The 17,470-nt window shown below is 42.1% G+C and overlaps 1 protein-coding gene across 2 annotated transcripts in view; it reads left to right on the plus strand.

Annotated features, from left to right (window-relative positions):
• The window catches only part of EPS8L2 (EPS8 signaling adaptor L2), a 151,545-nt gene that overhangs the window by 6,912 nt on the left and 127,163 nt on the right, over window positions 1–17,470 (plus strand). Inside the window, exon 1 of one of the 2 annotated variants that reach the window (XM_077321380.1) lies at window positions 6,114–6,430. The exons of the other annotated variant lie outside the window; for it this stretch is intronic. The gene's annotated coding sequence lies outside the window, so the exon portion shown is untranslated. Of the gene's footprint in view, window positions 1–6,113; window positions 6,431–17,470 lie in introns of those variants that run through there. 2 annotated transcript variants of the gene reach the window in all.

Raw genomic sequence — 17,470 nt, forward strand, 5'->3', positions numbered from 1 at the left:
TCTCAGGCACTGAAATCATGATGTAGGTGGTAGTTGTGCTGCAAGTAAAAAGTCTTTGTTCCATACACAACTTAGGATGACTGCCATCAGCTTGATCTAAAAGCCTGATAGGAAAAAGTACATTCATCTCCTGGGAGTCATTGCCATGAGATATTTTGTAATGATAGAGCTGCATTGTGTTGGATAGTTTCTTTCTTTGCACACATAAAAATAAAAGGAAATGAAATACAAATAAAGTGCTGCATTCCTCAAGAACTAGTCAGCATTTCTTTTTGTCCACAACACAAATTGTATTAGTAGTTAGAGCAACTTAGTGGAGGAATGTGCTTCTTGCCAACAAAGTTTGTGTAGATGTCCTGAAGGCTTTCAATGCAGAAAATAATAGTTACACATCACACGCAATAGCTTCTCAGCATGCATATCCCTTTGACGTTTGAAAGCTGCATGTACACTGTAATGTGATTAAATGGCATGTGGCTGTTTTGCCATGTAGTATGATGTACACCAAATAGCGGGGTACGGTGCTTAAGAGTGGCAGCTTCTAATCTGGCAAGCCAGGTTTGATTCCCTGCTCCTCCACATGCAGCAAGCCAGTTGACCTTGGGCTAGTCACAGCCCTGTTAGAAGCTGTTCCCACTTAGAGCTTTCTCAGCTTCACCTACTTCACAGGGTCTTGTGGGTAGAGCAAGGGAAGGCAATTATAAGCCGCTTTGAGACTCGGGGCAGTGAAAAGCAGGGTATAAAAACCAACTCTTCTTCAAGTGTGCACTAAGTGGAAATTCATTGGCTTGATTCAGACATGATGGCAAACTGTAGATAGATGCTACATAAGCAAGAGAAATAATTTGAATACATCACCCATCTTGTATAGTGAGATGCTTGTTTCCTGGTTCAGAGCAATTATATTTGAGCAGGCAAATAATAATTTGTGCTTGTCCTGTTAACCAGGTTTTTAAACTAAGGACAAAATGCTGTTTTAGCATCCTGCTTTGCAAGACAAGCATAAACTGGTTGGCTGATTTAGGCGCAGCATCCACAAACATGGGAGTTTTCTGTGTAGCCACAGGAATCCCCAAATGTGTATAAAATCTGACTCCCCCCCCCCCATACCAAAATAGGGGCAAATATTCTGAAACATAAGAGCATCATGTATGTGATGTTGCATGGTACTTCGGTGGCAGGAGGTCAAATACTCCTCATTCTGCCTAGTTGCCATCAACTGAAGATAAATAGGCAGTTTGCTATGGGCTTCTTTTCAGCCTACTCCATAATGGGGGATGGAATTTGGGGCATGACATGAAAGGCGTTAAGCATATGATCTGTTAAGGACTTCTGAAGCTGCTGGGATGGCTACCTTGTATGATACTTGAATGGGCTTGGAAATGATAAGAGCAAGAAAACTTTCTTTGATCAAAATCTCCACTCAACAGATAAGGAATGAAAATGGGATGGGAGGTATATAGTTCCCTCTCCTGTTATACTTCATGTTTTCAGAAAGCAAATAGCAAGCCATTTGTTCTTATATTAATGATCCAAGGAACTGCAGAGAAAGGGCAGTTACCTGGGCAAAAGAGGAGACTTTCATGAAGCACTACACCATTGACCTCTAAGACAGATTTGGAGTTTGGGAGAGTTGTTCTTCAGTCCTTGTTTTCTTAATGGCTCACCTTGCCTCCTCAGATATTCAGCTCATGAAGGTCCCAATGTGAGGCTGCACTACATGACAGATATTGGAAACACCTGTAGCCATTGTTTACTGATGTCTTGTGTGCAGACACACATTCCCTCCTTCCATCCCCACTGTGAGCTTTCTGTCTTGGGAGACCTTGGCTTGGTTCTTCTGCCTGGGCTCTCAGCAGCGGTTTGGAACTGAGGGTAAGGAACGCACTCTGCTTCTAGTCATGTGTGTGTTCTGACGGGAAGCCACATGCATGCGCACTGTGTAGGGGCGGTAGCACCCCCTATCGGAGCTTAGCTAGAAAAGACTTTCCATGGCTGGCCTGCGCTTGAACACAAGACATCAATGAACAATGGTTACAGGTAAGTGCAACCCAGTTAATTCACAGCAAAACTTCCAAATCACTTTGTTCAGCTTCCCATACCAAGACACTGCACAGAAGATTACTACTGTCTCAAGGTATACAACACTTAGCTGATATCGGGGCCATCAAGGAGGTGCCATCTGACCAACAGTTCTCAGATTTATGGTGTGCGGTCTTGAAGGGACTCAACTAATAAGTGAGGAAAAGAGGACTCCAGATGGAATCCCTATGGCATCTACCAACCCTTCAGTGGGGTGACATGCTGACATCCCTGGACCTTCAGGAGGCTTGCCTCCACATTATAATACACAAGGCATCCAGAAAATACCTTCATTTCTGTCACTAGTGAAGGCACTTCCAGGCTCTTGTCTACTCCTCGGGTTTTCACTAAGGTCATGGCTCTAGTGGCACAACTATGCCTGAGAGGGTCACACATATATGTTTATTTAGACAACCTCTTGCTGAAAGCAAAGGATTGCAAGATAGTGGAAGAGGCCACTCAACACACAATATTGTGTGATATCTTTGTATTCCCTTCCTATTTTCTTGCATAGAGCTTTCAAAATCCCACACACACCCCTAGCTTGAATTTATGTCTCTGTGTTTTGAGTTCAATCCATTTAAGCTGAGGAGCTCTGGCCTTAATCATCTCTCACAATTCAGATCCCTTCTGTATCCAGACTTCTTATTCCTTGCCTTCCAAGGTTCTCATTCCTCTCATTCACCTTATTTTTCTGTTCTTCATTCAGCATATTCAAACTTCACTCTCCTGTTCTACAGTCCTCAGACACCTGAAAAGCTCTCGCTCTCTTAATTGAACCATTAATTGTCTCTTGCTGCATCATATACTTGGAACTGTCCCCAGACAAATTCCTTCTCTAACCTCTTTTTTTCCATTAGGGCTATGGGCCTCATCTGCAGACTAAAGCAGACATAAGTATATGTGACTGCATCTTCTAACATTGATCCCTTTTAAAACTGGCTTCTTCCTTCCCTTGGCTAGCCATGTGTGAATATGAGCACCAATATTATGGTAACAACGTTAACTAGGAATAGAGAAACCTGGGTCCAGACTCCATTTACTATTACATTTACTCAGTGACCTTGGGCACTCATTCTTTTACAGCCTAATATAACAGATAGGGTTGTTGTTAGTATGAAATGATGGAGAGCAGAAATATGTACACTGCCCTGAGCTCCTTGGAGGGAGGTCAAGGAAAAAGGTACCAAATAAACATGAGAGCAGCCTTGATGGGCCAGACTAGTGGTCCATATAATCCAGTATCTTGTGGTCCATCTAGCCCCATATCCCATTTTCACACAGTAGGCAATAAGTTTTCCCCAGAAATCCAAAATCCAAAACTTATGCCACCTGATACTCTCCAGAACCACACACAGAGGGCCATTGTCTTTAAATATAGAGGTTCTGTGGATAGTAGCTATTGATGGCTATTACCAGGGATAGTAGCCATTGATAGATCTCCATGACTTATTTTAATTCCATTTAATATTGGTCATTACTACCATCCTGTTTCAGTGAGTTCCACAAGTTAATCATTAATGCAAAAAGGTACATCTGTCTCTCCTGAATCCACTGTCCAGCTTAGCTGAGTGCCAGTTCTAATGCTTTCAACATCAAGAGAATAATTTTATAAATTTATATCATGCTTTTTCTCAGTTGTCTTTTATCTAACCTGAAAAACATGGCTCTTTCTCATAGGCAACATACTCCAACCCTTTAATCATGTTGGATGCCTTCTTGGGCAGCTTTTTCAATTCTTTCCCCCACACACTATTTTTCTGATCTGAAGTAGTGAACCTGCTGATTTCCCCAGTAAACCATATAACGCCCCCCAAGCCCCAGGAAAATGGCATGGGCAGGAGGAGACTGGAGCCCCCTCTCCACATGCACCGCTGTCACAGTCTGCATCAGACACAGGTAGGGACCCCAAATCCAACCTGTGTACTCCATAATGTATGAATTGGTTATTCATCATCCACATCCTGTGTTCATTCCATTATTAATCATTGACAAGCTGTCCTCTAATTCCATGTCTTAGTTTTTCCTAAGAGCCTTTGCTTAGAAACATTGTCAAAATGTTTTTGTGAGTCTAGCTATTTAATTCCTCACAGATCATCATTATTTACGTGCTTATTAACACTTCTGTAGAGCCTCTTGTGGCGCAGAGTGGTAAGGCAGCAGAAATGTTGTCTGAAAGCTCTGCCCATGAGGCTGGGAGTTCAATCCCAACAGCCGGCTCAAGGTTGACTCAGCCTTCCATCCTTCCGAGGTCGGTAAAATGAGCACCCAGCTTGCTGGGGGATAAACGGTAATGACTGGGGAAGGCACTGGCAAACCACCCCGTATTGAGTCTGCCATGAAAACGCTGGAGGGCGGCACGCCAAGGGTCAGACATGACTCGGTGCTTGCACAGGAGATACCTTTACCTTTTAACACTTCTGAAAAACTCTACAAGGTTGGTGAAGCAAGACTTCTCTTTACAGAAGTCATGCTGATTGTTACTCAGTAGTTCTTCTCTATGCAATAATCTTTAATAATGGTGTCCACCAACAAACCTTGAACAGATGCTAGGCTAACCAGTCTGTATTTTCCTAGATTTCTGCTAAGTTACATTTACTGTTTTTCAGTCTTCTTAAGAAGCTAATTTAGACAGCAAGGCACATTTTCTAGGAGATCAGTTTTGCAGGTCTCATGTATAGCATCTAGACTCAACAATTCATTGCTTTTTAGTTTTTTCAGTTAGACTTACAACTTCATCTCTGATGAGATTATTGTCAGAGTTGATATGTCATCACTTGAGGTGGGAATGGAGGAAAAAGCTGACTTGAATCCCGAGGTTCCACATTGGAAAACTGTGAATTCCCTCCCAGGGGAGGGGAAGAAATTGCATTTTCAAATTATTCTCAAACCATGCAGCAAACAATGAAAACATTCAGATCTGCCCCATTTTTGTGTGAAAGGTCTGTAATTCCACAGAACGTTATGGAGGCCATTGTGGCATTTTTCATAGCTGCTGAAACAGTCTTTCAAACTGAATCACATAAACAAACCTCATAACCATAGTTTCTGGACACTCCTTCTTCCTGGTCTTTCTTTCATTTTATTTTAGCAACACCCATGCAAGACAGAAGAGCCTCTTGTGGCGCAGAGTGGTAAGGCAGCAGACATGCAGTCTGAAAGCTCTGCCCATGAGGCTGGGAGTTCAATCCCAGCAGCCAGCTTAAGGTTGACTCAGCCTTCCATCCTTCCAAGGTCAGTAAATTGAGTACCCAGCTTGCTGGTAAATGGTAATGACTGGGGAAGGCACTGGCAAACCACCCCGTATTGAGTCTGCCATGAAAACGCTAGAGGGCGTCACCCCAAGGGTCAGACATGACTCGGTGCTTGCACAGGGGATACCTTTCCCTTTACCTTTATGCAAGACAGAGAAGCCCTGTTGTCTAATTTGTTGTTGATAAGATACAGGATCCCTGAGTCTTCTAAGCGTTTTGCTTATTGCCTTCTGACTCTGTGTCTGAACAAGAAAATAATTTGGAATTCCAAAGTAAATATAAATATCCATTTTGTTTGAATTGGAGTTCTCTTTGAGTCTTGCCCCCCCAAGGTTTCTTCTCGACTGAGAGTTGCTTTTTGCCACATCCTCATGTTTGCTATGCTTTTCCACGGTAAAGAAGCCAAAAGAGGGTGGGCACTAGCAAGATAAACATCTTATCAGACAGAGTAAGCTGAGGCTGCATCCAGCTCTGTAAGAGGTATCTTGTATTGGACAAATGGTGCCCTGTTTTCCCACTGAGAAGCCAGGTTGTTAATTTTCCTTCCCTACACTGTGAGAAACCTGGAGCAAAGTCACCTTTTTCTCCCTTCTTCTGGGATCCAAAATGTCTGAGAGAGAGAGAAAAGGAAAGGAAACAAAAATAGAACACACTCTGTAGTCTCCACAAGCAGTGGCTTGTTCTGGTTTTCCAGTACTGCACCAGGTGTCAGCAGAGATACCCAACTCTGAGGCAACCTCCAGGCTTACAGAGTCTTCTAGTTATACAGTAACCTGTTGCTTTAGTTGAAGCTCCACCTCTCCCTGTTTCCCATCCTATCCCTTCCCCCTTCCCCCGTGGCTGTGCTGAGAAAGCTTTTCCACCTGCTCTTCAGAGAAGCTTGAAAGTCTGAACTAGAAGGAAGGGAGGTGAGTGGGGTGAAGAGTGAAGCGATCCCCATTTCAGGACTGTACTGGCTCTCTTTTTAGCACTTTGCTGAATAAGGCAGAGGAGGAAACCTGAAGAGGATTGAGAATGGCAGACAACCTGAGTTAAGAGGAAGGGAACTGCTAAAAGAATCCATAGGAAATCCTAGTCGTCACTTTGGAGCAAAGGTAAGTCAACAGTCTCCTCCTGTGAGAATTTGACATATAGCTATCCTGGAATGCTTCACGGAACACAAATGTGTGCTTATTTGGGAAAGAGAGTACTGCGAGTAAAATACAGTTCTGGGAAAAGTTAAATTTAGAAATTAGTAGGCAAGGACAACATTTTCTCCCTGTTTTGTGTGTGGCAGGATGCCCAGTCCTGCCTGAATGCTAACGATCCAGCAGGAGGTACTGTCTTGACAAACAAACATCCATGGATTATATTAAACTTGAAGGCGTTCTATTTTCAGTTGTAGTTTCTCTGCCAAATACAAGTTTCTAACAAAAGATAGTTCTTTGTGGTTTTCTACAACACTGATTCAGTTTTATTAAATTGTTCCTGTACTTCCAAACAAAGAACTTTCCCTATCTCATTTTCACGTAGTAAGAGTATTTTGACATATAAATGTAACCCTTAGAGGGTAATATTTCCTTTTTAAAAACTCAGGGCAGCTGGTACATCTTCTGAGGTATGTCAATCTTAAGAGACTAGAGCTTTCTGAAACTCTGGGAACTAATCACGGCATTGCCAAATGAATGGGGCAGTTTAATATAATTGTTCCTTTGCTATAATTAGGACAAATTGATCCTATGCTCTGCAGCAAGTGATTTTTTTTCTTGCTTTGTTGGATAACCGACTAACAGAGCAAACAAAAATGAGAGCTTCCTTCTCTCACTAGCTTGCAAATCACCTTTTTAATGTATTACATTTTGTGCTTTGAAACTGATTGCCAAGATAAAATATGTAAATGATCATTTAAGAAAGGTACATATTTATCAGTCATATTTTGTATCTTTCCTCATAATGGCTCAGAAATATTTTACAGGCCAAAAGTTTTTGTTTCCTGCTAAATATACATTAAAAAACCCACCCCTTTCTGTGAGGATTCCACAATAAATTTTGAAGCTTCATGTTCAAGGTCATAGATAGTTCTCGGTCATCCAAACATACTGCATATCTGAATTTGCTGAGTATCCATGATGGCACTTCATGTCAACATCTTAAGTGAATAAGAGATCTGCTTATCCAAACTTCTACTTATCCCAGATGTTCTGACTGGTATTTGCATAAAAGAGATTCTGCTTATTAATGTGATCTACTTCTTTGACTGTCTAGGGGAATGGCTGGTCTATTTTAAATGTCCCAGTTGATTACTATTTTAGGCTAAAGGGATCTGTTATAAAATAAGAATAGATGGACATTACTACAAAAATTCATCAGGAAATATTACATTGATCCACATAGTACCCAGAATTATGCAAAACTCCTGGCCATTTACTGTATCATGGTAATATTGTGAGAACAACATGCTCCATAGCTTCTTTCCACACTGCTCTAAATATTTTTGGAAGCCAAATTGTAGTCTAGCTAAAATAGAAGGTAACAATGGCGGAGGGGGAACAGCCACATGATCTGGCTGTGCTAACATAGTTTTTGGTTTCCACATGGATTGCCTACTGAGGAATGGTTCCTGTATAAAGTATGTAGAGGGACTTCCAGTGGATACAGAGGACTACTTTACCTCACATCTGGATATGAAGTGTGGAAAAGAGCTCCTTAGTAGTTGCCAGGAAGACAACAGCTTAACAAGTGAATATATGTCATATAAAGAAAAGAGTGTTTGGTAAGTGGTTGCCATAATCCACACTCTGAATTTTGCATCAGTCATTTATATGATTTAAGACTTGTAGTAGTATTGGGTCTTAGGGCTCCAACCAGAAGTTGAGGGCCAGCATGGCATAGTAGTAATGAGTGGCTGCTCCCTATTCCTCCCCCCATTACAACAGTTTATGCTGACTGGGACTCAAAACAGGTCTCTGTGCCAAGGTTCTAGGTGAACATGCAAAGATCTGAAAACCAAGGGACCGATTAGATGATCTTTTGAATAGAAGAAAGCAAGGTCATGAAAAGATTAAAGGCAATTTGGTCCCTGGATACTTGGATAATTTGTGTTCGTGCTAAATCTGTGTTCCCAGATGGCTTTGACAAATCACTTTTCTCTGCCTCAGTAGTTCCTTACAAAATGGAAATATTAATACCTTCCCAAGATTGCTTGCTGATTGTTATTTTGTTTATTTTCAAAGTAGTTTCATGTAGGGAGCAATATGGAAAAGAACAATAATAATAAGGTGTGATGTGCATATTATATAAAAAACTAATTTTAATGATATATTTTGTAAATTAAGTTCTGAGAACTGCATAATCTTTAATCTCTGCATGATAATTTGGTGTTAAATTCACATCTGAGTGATCTGAGTTCAGCACTGGGGCTTGCTTGAAGCCATAGGTAACCATTAGATTCACTAGAACATTTTTACGTAGTGGTGAAGCCGGCTATTGGAATTTAAATGAGCTCATACCAAACGAGTACCATCACTGCAACACTTGCACCTGTCAAGGCCATCCTAGTGTACCCTCACTTCAGCATGCTTCAGGGTTTCCTAGGAGTACAGACTCAGTTGTCATGCCATTTCCCAGCCCTCTCAGGCCTCTTGCAGAGGTTGACAGCATCCATACAATGACTGCTAAAATAGGGTGACTCTCCGGATGTTTTCAGCCTTGACTGCTATAAGTGAACTAATTCTATAGAAGCCGTTCAATTAACAGAGAATTACAACAATATGAATCTGTCACTCCCAAACAATTAGCCAGTTCCCCACCCCTTCCCAGGAAATATAGTTCACATTCCTAGTCAGAAAACTTGCCATGCATCAGCCGCATGGACTGCTGCATGTTTGTGCCCCAGTGTATTTGTACAGACACTGTCATAAGAAATTAAGTTTATGGATAAGTCCTTACCAGCTCTTGCCATTTTATCCTAAAGCTTGCTGCTTTTTGAAATGTCTGGATTCACAATGTATTGAAGAATAGGAAGAATGCTGCCTTCACAGAAAAGGGTCATTAGATTGTATTCACGTCATAATTGGCAATGGTAGTAACCTCACTGATAGCTTTTCTACGAATATAAGCCATGATGTGTATAATTCTACCACTAGATTTATCTGCTAGCTGGGCTATATTTGGCATTTTAGCAAGGAGAGGTTCCCATCTTGCCATGTCCTACCTCTGAAGATGCCAGCCACGTTTTCTGGCGGGACGTCAGTGACTAGCACTACCAAACCATGGCCACACAGCCAGGGAAACCTACAAGAACCAAAATACGGATACATAAGATGTTTGCTTTTTTAAATGTTCCTCATCCACACTAGTCAGGTGGTGTCAAAACAGTTCTTCCACTTGTTGAAAATAATGTTTCAAGGGCTCTTTTGCATAGCTTTGTTATGGAAACTGAGATGAAGCTCCACCTACCTACTGTTGACTTTAGTAGACAGAAACGAAAAGTGATTCTACCATTGTATCTAGAACTACTGTTTGTGCTGTTTTAATGGGTCATGTAGAGTGTGACATAGCCACCCTTTGTGATCCCGGATTTGTTGCATTCTTTTTTTCAGATCTGATTGGTGGTAGTTTCCCCCTCTTTAAAAATGCAATTACAGGGCCAATTGGCCACATCTGGACAATCAATGCATGACTGAGTATGGTGACTGTTACTTTGAATATTCTTTCCTTTACAACCCCCCCCCCCCCCTCCCTGACTCTCCTTGCCAGTTCCAACATTTCTGAATGGATCCTTTCATGAGCAGGGGAAGCTTTGATTGCTTCTTTATTCCATTCCAGCCAATAGGCTTGTTAATTTTTTTGTCATACAACCTGCAATTACAGTATTATGTTAATGAAAATAATTTATAATGTGCAGCTAATAGAAATGCAGTAGCTAAGTATAGTGGGGGATCAGAAGCTGCTTTGTTGTTCCAGAGTAGCATCTGATTCTCCGTGGTGCTTAAATAGTCAATGCCAGTTCACTCATAGTGCCCTGGAATACATTCAGGCTTGCCTAATCATAGGAAGAGGACAGAAAGAGAGAGAAATGCTGTAATTGAAGCATAGCTTGTTTAGTTTTTCCTGGTATCAACATGATAATTGCATAATTGAAATTATTTTAAATTAAAAATTGGGCAAGCATTTCACTTTCCCAAAAAAGTTAAAGTATTCGTTTGTGCTGGGGACATTTAAGGGCAAACAACAGAAGCTTAGGGACAATAATGGAGAGATACTGGAATTTGCAGAATGGGGCTTACTTTTACGTAGCAACGTCCAATCTTGTCTTTGGTGATACAGACAGTGTCAGATTTTTAAGGGGAATGCAGAGCTATGAGAAATCTTGTGCAGAGGAAAACAACTCCTTTGCCTGTGGGAAATTGTCAGCCTGGTGGTTACTCTTCCTAATGTCCTTCACAGGAGAAAAGGAAGTTCTAGTGACTGAATCAGTGGTCATTTAACAAGAAACAATACTTGAAGATATAGAAGTCATTATATTATGGTAATTAATATATTGTTCATTAGAGAAATTTTTGGTTTGGATGTCTCCAAACAATGTATTTTGGCTGCTTCATACATCATGTACTTCCCACACAGAAAACACTTTTAGATAGGATGCAAGATAGGATGCAAGAGTAATGTGACCAGATTTCCGGGGACAAACGGCGGGCCAGGTGGAATGAACTCCCTGAGAACATCAGGGCCCTAATGGAACTAGCACAGTTCACTAGGGCTTGCAAGACAGACCTCTTCTGTTGGGATTATGGTTGAGGCCAGTTCGGAAAAATAAATATGAACAATAAAGGGCCTTCTCCGTTACAACCCAATAGCTCATGGCCTGCCCCAATCCAAAGAACCAATTGGAGATATCACCAATTGTTTGGCAGACTAATTAGTCAACCTATTTTAATTGTTTTAATGTTTATTGTTTAATATTTATTAATGATTTTAACTGTTATTGTAATTTAACAATGGTGTATTCTGCCCGGAGATGGCTGCGCCAATAGGGGTGGTCTAGAAATTCAATAAACAAATAAATAAATGGAAGGAAGCTATGCTCTTCCTTCCCTGCCCAGCTTTCTTACCCTGATAGGTCAGCTAGAGCAGGGGTAGTTCATGGACATCTGGAGGACCACAGGTTGACTACCCTGAGCTAGAGGCTCTGAGAAGTGTTCTTCCACTTACTCCCTCTGGTCTGCCTGTGTTCAGCCCCGTTTCTGCACCTCCAAGAGTCACTGCTAGGTTGCCTGGTCTCCTTGCCTGCTGCCCTGAAGCCACTGCTACTTCTGGCCTCTGCTTGCTGCAGGTGATAAGGAGGCTTCCTTTTGTCTAGTGAAGGTGGGATGAGGGCTGCACTTAGCTCCAGTGCTAGCCAACTCCATAGTGTTTCCTGTATACGACAGCTAGTTTGTTTTTCCTCTCCATAATTAACACTTATTAACAACTTCACATGAAGACTCCTTCAATAAATACCATGGTCCCATTGCTTAGAAGTACAGGCTTATAAACTTTTTAATAAATAAGTAAATTCAGAGGTAAAGTAAGATCTGTGAACTTCACTAAGCTGAGCAAATAAATAATGAACATTAACAGCTATGAAGGCAAGCCTGCATAGGCTGGATAAAAAAGGGGGGAAAGCCCTGGGTGTTGGACACTGACTTCGTTTTCTGGTAAGGTTGGGAGTCTTACAACAGGTGTGAACTTTCAGGGGCCTCTAGAAATTTGAGATGATTGCCCAAGATGTACTTGCTGCTGGATTTGCAGGTAGCAGTGAAGTAGCTGCTTCAGCAAACAGGTCTAACAGATGCCCAGGCTGTGGTAGTGCCTTGCATAGAGTGCTCGCAAACCCCAAGTTCATGTGGTAGTGAAAGTTCTGGGGTGCTGCTGAAAAAATACATCCCTTTTAGATTTCCAGACATTAAGGAGGATGCAGCACACAATGAACATACCATCAGCAGGTCTTTCAGAGTGTCCTGCTCCACATATAGGACTCTCCAGCAGAATTTCAGATGGCCAAATGCCCTTTTCCCCAGTGTTGTATAGTGGAAATAAATGAGACAATGTCGTGCATCAAGCAGCTCTTTATTACTTCCAGGAGTGGGTACATTTTGAAGGTAACCACGCAGACTGGAGCCTTGCGTGGACAAGCCCCCACATATACATATGTACAGGAGTTTGAACCGTCCTAGGCTGAGCCTGATTGGCTTAGCAGTGCTTGATTGATTCAAACTCATTGGGCCCCATGGGTGGGGACCCAACAGCTCATTGGTTGTTCTTCGGGGCTGCTTGGATCCTGCTCCAGACCCCAAGCTCAGCCTTCTGCTGTTTCGCATATACAACACCCAGCATCCAAGACTGGCTGTAATAGTTACCATAAGTATTTTCAATAATGGTACTGGATGTAGAGAGGCAAGAGCCATGTCTGAATAGTGTGGGTCTAGTTTCCAATGATTACCACCTTAACTGTCACAGTATTCATCAACCATGAATTGCTGGAGGAAAAGCTTATTAAACCTGACTTATTCACCACTAGTGCCACCATATTGTGGCACCTCCCAGTCATACTAACATACACATCCATAAACAGTCAGGGTGCACTAAAGTCTGTAATGCTGAAAGAGTTCATTAATTACATTTATCACCTCTAAAATTTTTGCATATGGATGATATGCTGGTTGCTCAGCTCCAGGTACAAAACACTGAGGACATGGAAACAGTGTGTACAAACTGGCCTTTCTGGACTAGGACTACAGACATAGCACATCCCTAAATCCTGGTGATACAGGATGTGGCTCATTTCCTTGATTATGTAAAAGATATTTTGTGGCACGTAGAAGGAGTCCCTGAAGCGCTGGTTATCCCACTCCTCAAGATTATTCAGGGCTTACCAGAAGTCCCTATGCCTTGCCAAGGACCAGTGTCTTAGGGAGGTAGCCAGGGTCTTAGGAAGGTAGCCAGGGTCTTAGGGAGGTAGCCTGTGACAGACTACATTTTTTAAATCTTAGAAGTGCTGTACAAATAGCTTAAGATATGTGAAGGTTTAATTCTTCACAAAGAGCCTTGAGTGACAGACTACTTCAAGCAATTTGATTGATTAGTGTCAGCTGAACAGAGAGAGACTTTAGAGGTGAATGAGCTGAGCTGGGTTTTTGTACCCTCCTTTTAATTTACTACCCAAAGTAGACTCAAAGCAGCTTTCAATTACCTACCCTTCCTCTCCCCATAACAGACACCATGTGAGGTAGGTGGAGCTGAGAGAGCTATGCAAGAAGAGTGATTGGCCCAAAGTGACCCAGTTGGCTACATGTGGAGGAATGGGGAATCAGCCAGAGTTCTTCAGGAAAGAACAAAACAGACAACTAGGGAAGCTCAATCACAAAGGGAAAGAAAAACAGAGGGAAATATTGCCTCTGAGGGAGGGATGTATATGAGGGAGGAGCATCACATCCACTCTGAGCAGCAGGACGGTTTGGGGCAGAGAAGTTTGGGGCATGGCATATTTCTGCATGCCTTGGGCAGGAAAGGTGTAGTGAACCAACCGCTCTTGTAGCCCAGACCCCTCCAGCAGTGCCAGTTGTTGCTGCAAGAAGGTTCCTGTCTATCAACAGAATCAAAAGCACCATGAACATCAATGAAGGCAGCGTATAGCTTGCCTTTCAAGTAGCTGGTATACTTCTCATCTAAGAAAGCTAAAGTGGTGCAGTGGGTTTTCTGCCAACAAGCACAATGTTTCATCCTTGTTCTGTGTTTTAGGAGTGGGTTTAGAGCAATCCTGTAGACACTGAAAGCCAGAGCTTTAGTGAAGAGATAATAGGAGAGCCTGGGATGTCACCCCCACCTAGAACAGGAAGAATCATGAAGTGTTGACCACAGATGGGGAAGATGTTAAAGCCCGGTGATGTCACCCAATTTTAGGACCAATTTCTCACAGAGGTGTAAAACATGCGCCGCCTCCTGCTTGGAAACATGCAATAGTAAACTGCATGTTTGTATGCTTCCTGACGGGAGATCCCTCCTGCATTATCCCACCCTCGCAACAAGGCAATGGAAAAGCAGGAAGCATGGACAACCCGAAGTTTCCCCCCAGCTCCTTGGGTTGTGAATCAATGCAAGCCACCAATCCCTTCACAGCAGTGGTTTGGGGGACTCAAACTTCCATTCCCCTGAGTCCCAAAATTAATTTTAAAAAATTCAATTCCATGTTGCTATGGGGAAATGCCACAGTGGTAAAATATTTTTTTTTAAACTTTCACTTCTCTTTTGCTATGGGATCTCGCCATAACAATAAAACATTTATTTAGATCTCTTTTTGGGACTATTTGTATGGGTCTGTCTTTATGTTTGGGTGGATTTGTGATAGGCTGGCCATGATAATTGGACCCTGATGGTTGTTTGTTCACAGACGCTAAGCTAAGGGCCGCTTCATCACACACACACCCCTCTTTCCCTGTTCCTACCCCACTGCTAGAAAACACAACAGGAATGTTTTTTTAGATTGGGTTGCTGCCCAATCCCAATATTACTGTGCACACTGAAGAGAACATTTTATTTTAACTGAGGGCTCGTTCTTTTGCAGTAGCTATGTGGACCGCACCATATTTCAAATCCAGAAATGGGGAGGGGAAGATGGATGCAAGGACAGGCACAATTCTACCAAGCTGTCACACATTTCTCCCTTCAGACGGGCCTGCCCTTGTTTGCACCCCAGTTTGTAGTGTGACAAGAAAGGGGAAGCGGCATTTTAGAGTTTCATTGCAGAGCAAACTTGACAAAACCTGCGATACCCACTGGAGAGCTACGGGTTGCTGCCAATATCACGAGGAAGCAGCATGAAAACCCGTGAACAATGAGAGGCTATGCAGGGGAAAATTCCTCGTGCAGAATCGGTCTAGGTCATTGTCCTTCCTTACCGGGGTAGCAGGTCTGCTAACTGCATTCCCAATTTTCTCCTGCTGATGGCCTCAACTTTAGGCTGACCATCTTCTCTTATTGCCCACATCTGCAGCCTGGGAGTATTTTTGTTATTGTACTATGGTAAGGAAAACATCTCCTGTAAGTGCACATTCTTATGGCAGGGGCCAGGACAAGCTAGGCTTGAGACTCACTAATTGTCTGCTGTGAAGATGAGCTCATCTAAGAGAACACTTTTCCATTACTGAAGGCTTGTTTTAAAAAATAACCTGAATGGATGGGTTGGGCACTACTCTTGGGGACATAAGTGAGAGTGATGAATAATTCTCCTTTTTTCCAGTGGGAGGATGGGTAAAGGGAAATGCAAAGCTGGCTACTGAAGAGTATCATCAGGGATTTATTCCTAGTAGCATCACTATTCTCAAAACCAGTTTTGCAAAGGTGTCAATAGCCAGACTTAAATCCAACTAACGTTGCAGAGCAAGATGTGCTGATTTTACTTCTGGAGTCTGGCTTTGTTTTGTGACTACTTTGGGGAGGGAGCCAGAGAATTCTTACTATCAGGTATAACTGCAGCTGTCTCCCTCAACCTCCCTTCCATCTGTCCTCACATACATGGTTGACCTGTGCTTTCATTGTCATGAACAGCTATGTTTGCTGTACTTCACCATCCTCCACAACCTCTCCACAAACTCTACTTGACAACCAATCCCATTAATCAATGCAAACTATGGTCCTTCACAATGAAAGAAGATACTTATGTCATCCCTATGTCTTAATAAGTTCTTATTCAAGATATACCCCTTTCAACAGATTAACATGAAAGTCTCTTCTTGATTTTCTTCTTCCTCAGAAGCCTACTACAGTTCACTTGCATAGGAGAAGAATAGGTCTTTAGAACTTTGTATAGTTTTTATCCACTTTTAGATTTCCGCACAGAATGGTGAAGGAAGAAATAAAAACAGAAGAAGATAAGAGCAAGCTTGATAGCTAAACTTCTTTTTTCCCCAGGTAGGAGCTGTCAGGGTGAGGTGATGCATAATTGTCTTACTCCCATCCTAACAACACAAATATTTCTATCACTGCCCTAGGAGGGAAAGTATACAGAAAGGAATGGTGATTATTTTGAGCTTAGTTTCACTTGGAATCATATAGTAGTCTTTCAGCCTTAGGTTATGGGGGAAAACTCGTGGGAGTGGTATCTATTGAATAATGAGGTGTCTTCTCAGAGTGGAGACAATCCATGTGACTATCCTTGAAGAGGTCTATGGACTGGTTCCCATGATCCTTTATTTACAAGTGAGCCTTGATGACTTCCTGAGGTGTTCCTTTTCCTCCGGTTTCCACAGGACTTTGCTGCTTGCTCAAGGATTTCCATATGACCAAAATGGCTTACCCCTCTATCTCACCCACCTGAAAACCCATAATATTACCAGTGGTGTATCCCTGGTCATTAAGTACACAGGGATTGAACTGCTGGGGAATGGCATGATGCGGCTGGTCAGGTATAAAAGGATGTTGAAGTACCTCTGTGTCATGCACAAGTATGCAAACTGTCTGAGGTCTCCTTTTGATTTGGTAAGGCATAGGGAGGCATAGAAGTCAGATGCTGCTACTGCAGGACCTTGACATGGCATATGCAGTGAACACTGCTGAATGGGTGGTAACTACAGGGATTGTCTCTATCTTGATGGTCTACTGACATGTGAGATGCCATTCCCCACTGACATAGCCAGGTGTAACTTCCCTTTGTTCCATCAGGATAATTGCCATCTAGTTGCATTTCTTATTAGCATCTGTTGCTAAGTTAATGATATTTTTAATTCCTAAGGAGTTCATTTATGTACCATATTCAGACACAGAACAAAAATATTCTGAATGTCATTCTTTTTGGTAATCTAAGCAATTGGAGCAAAAAGAATGACAAAATCTCCAAATTAGCTCCCAAGCCACACCAAGTCACTTTGCCTGTTCAGTATGAAAGCAATAATCAGTGCTACGATGGCAAAACCTTCACATCACACAATAAAAGAGTAAATGTTCTCTGCAGGACAGCTCCTGCCAATTACAATAAAACCGCTGTGTTCCAAATTTGATGAGGAAATGTATTTTTTGCCAATAAATTACAAAGTAATTGTGTTGTGACTTTTTTTTTATAGTGCATCAGCTTGATTAGTTGAGAATCAGTTGGCTGGAAATATTATAGAAAAAATCTA

This window comes from Paroedura picta, chromosome 2, assembly GCF_049243985.1.
Source record: "Paroedura picta isolate Pp20150507F chromosome 2, Ppicta_v3.0, whole genome shotgun sequence".
Lineage (NCBI taxonomy): Eukaryota > Metazoa > Chordata > Lepidosauria > Squamata > Gekkonidae > Paroedura > Paroedura picta.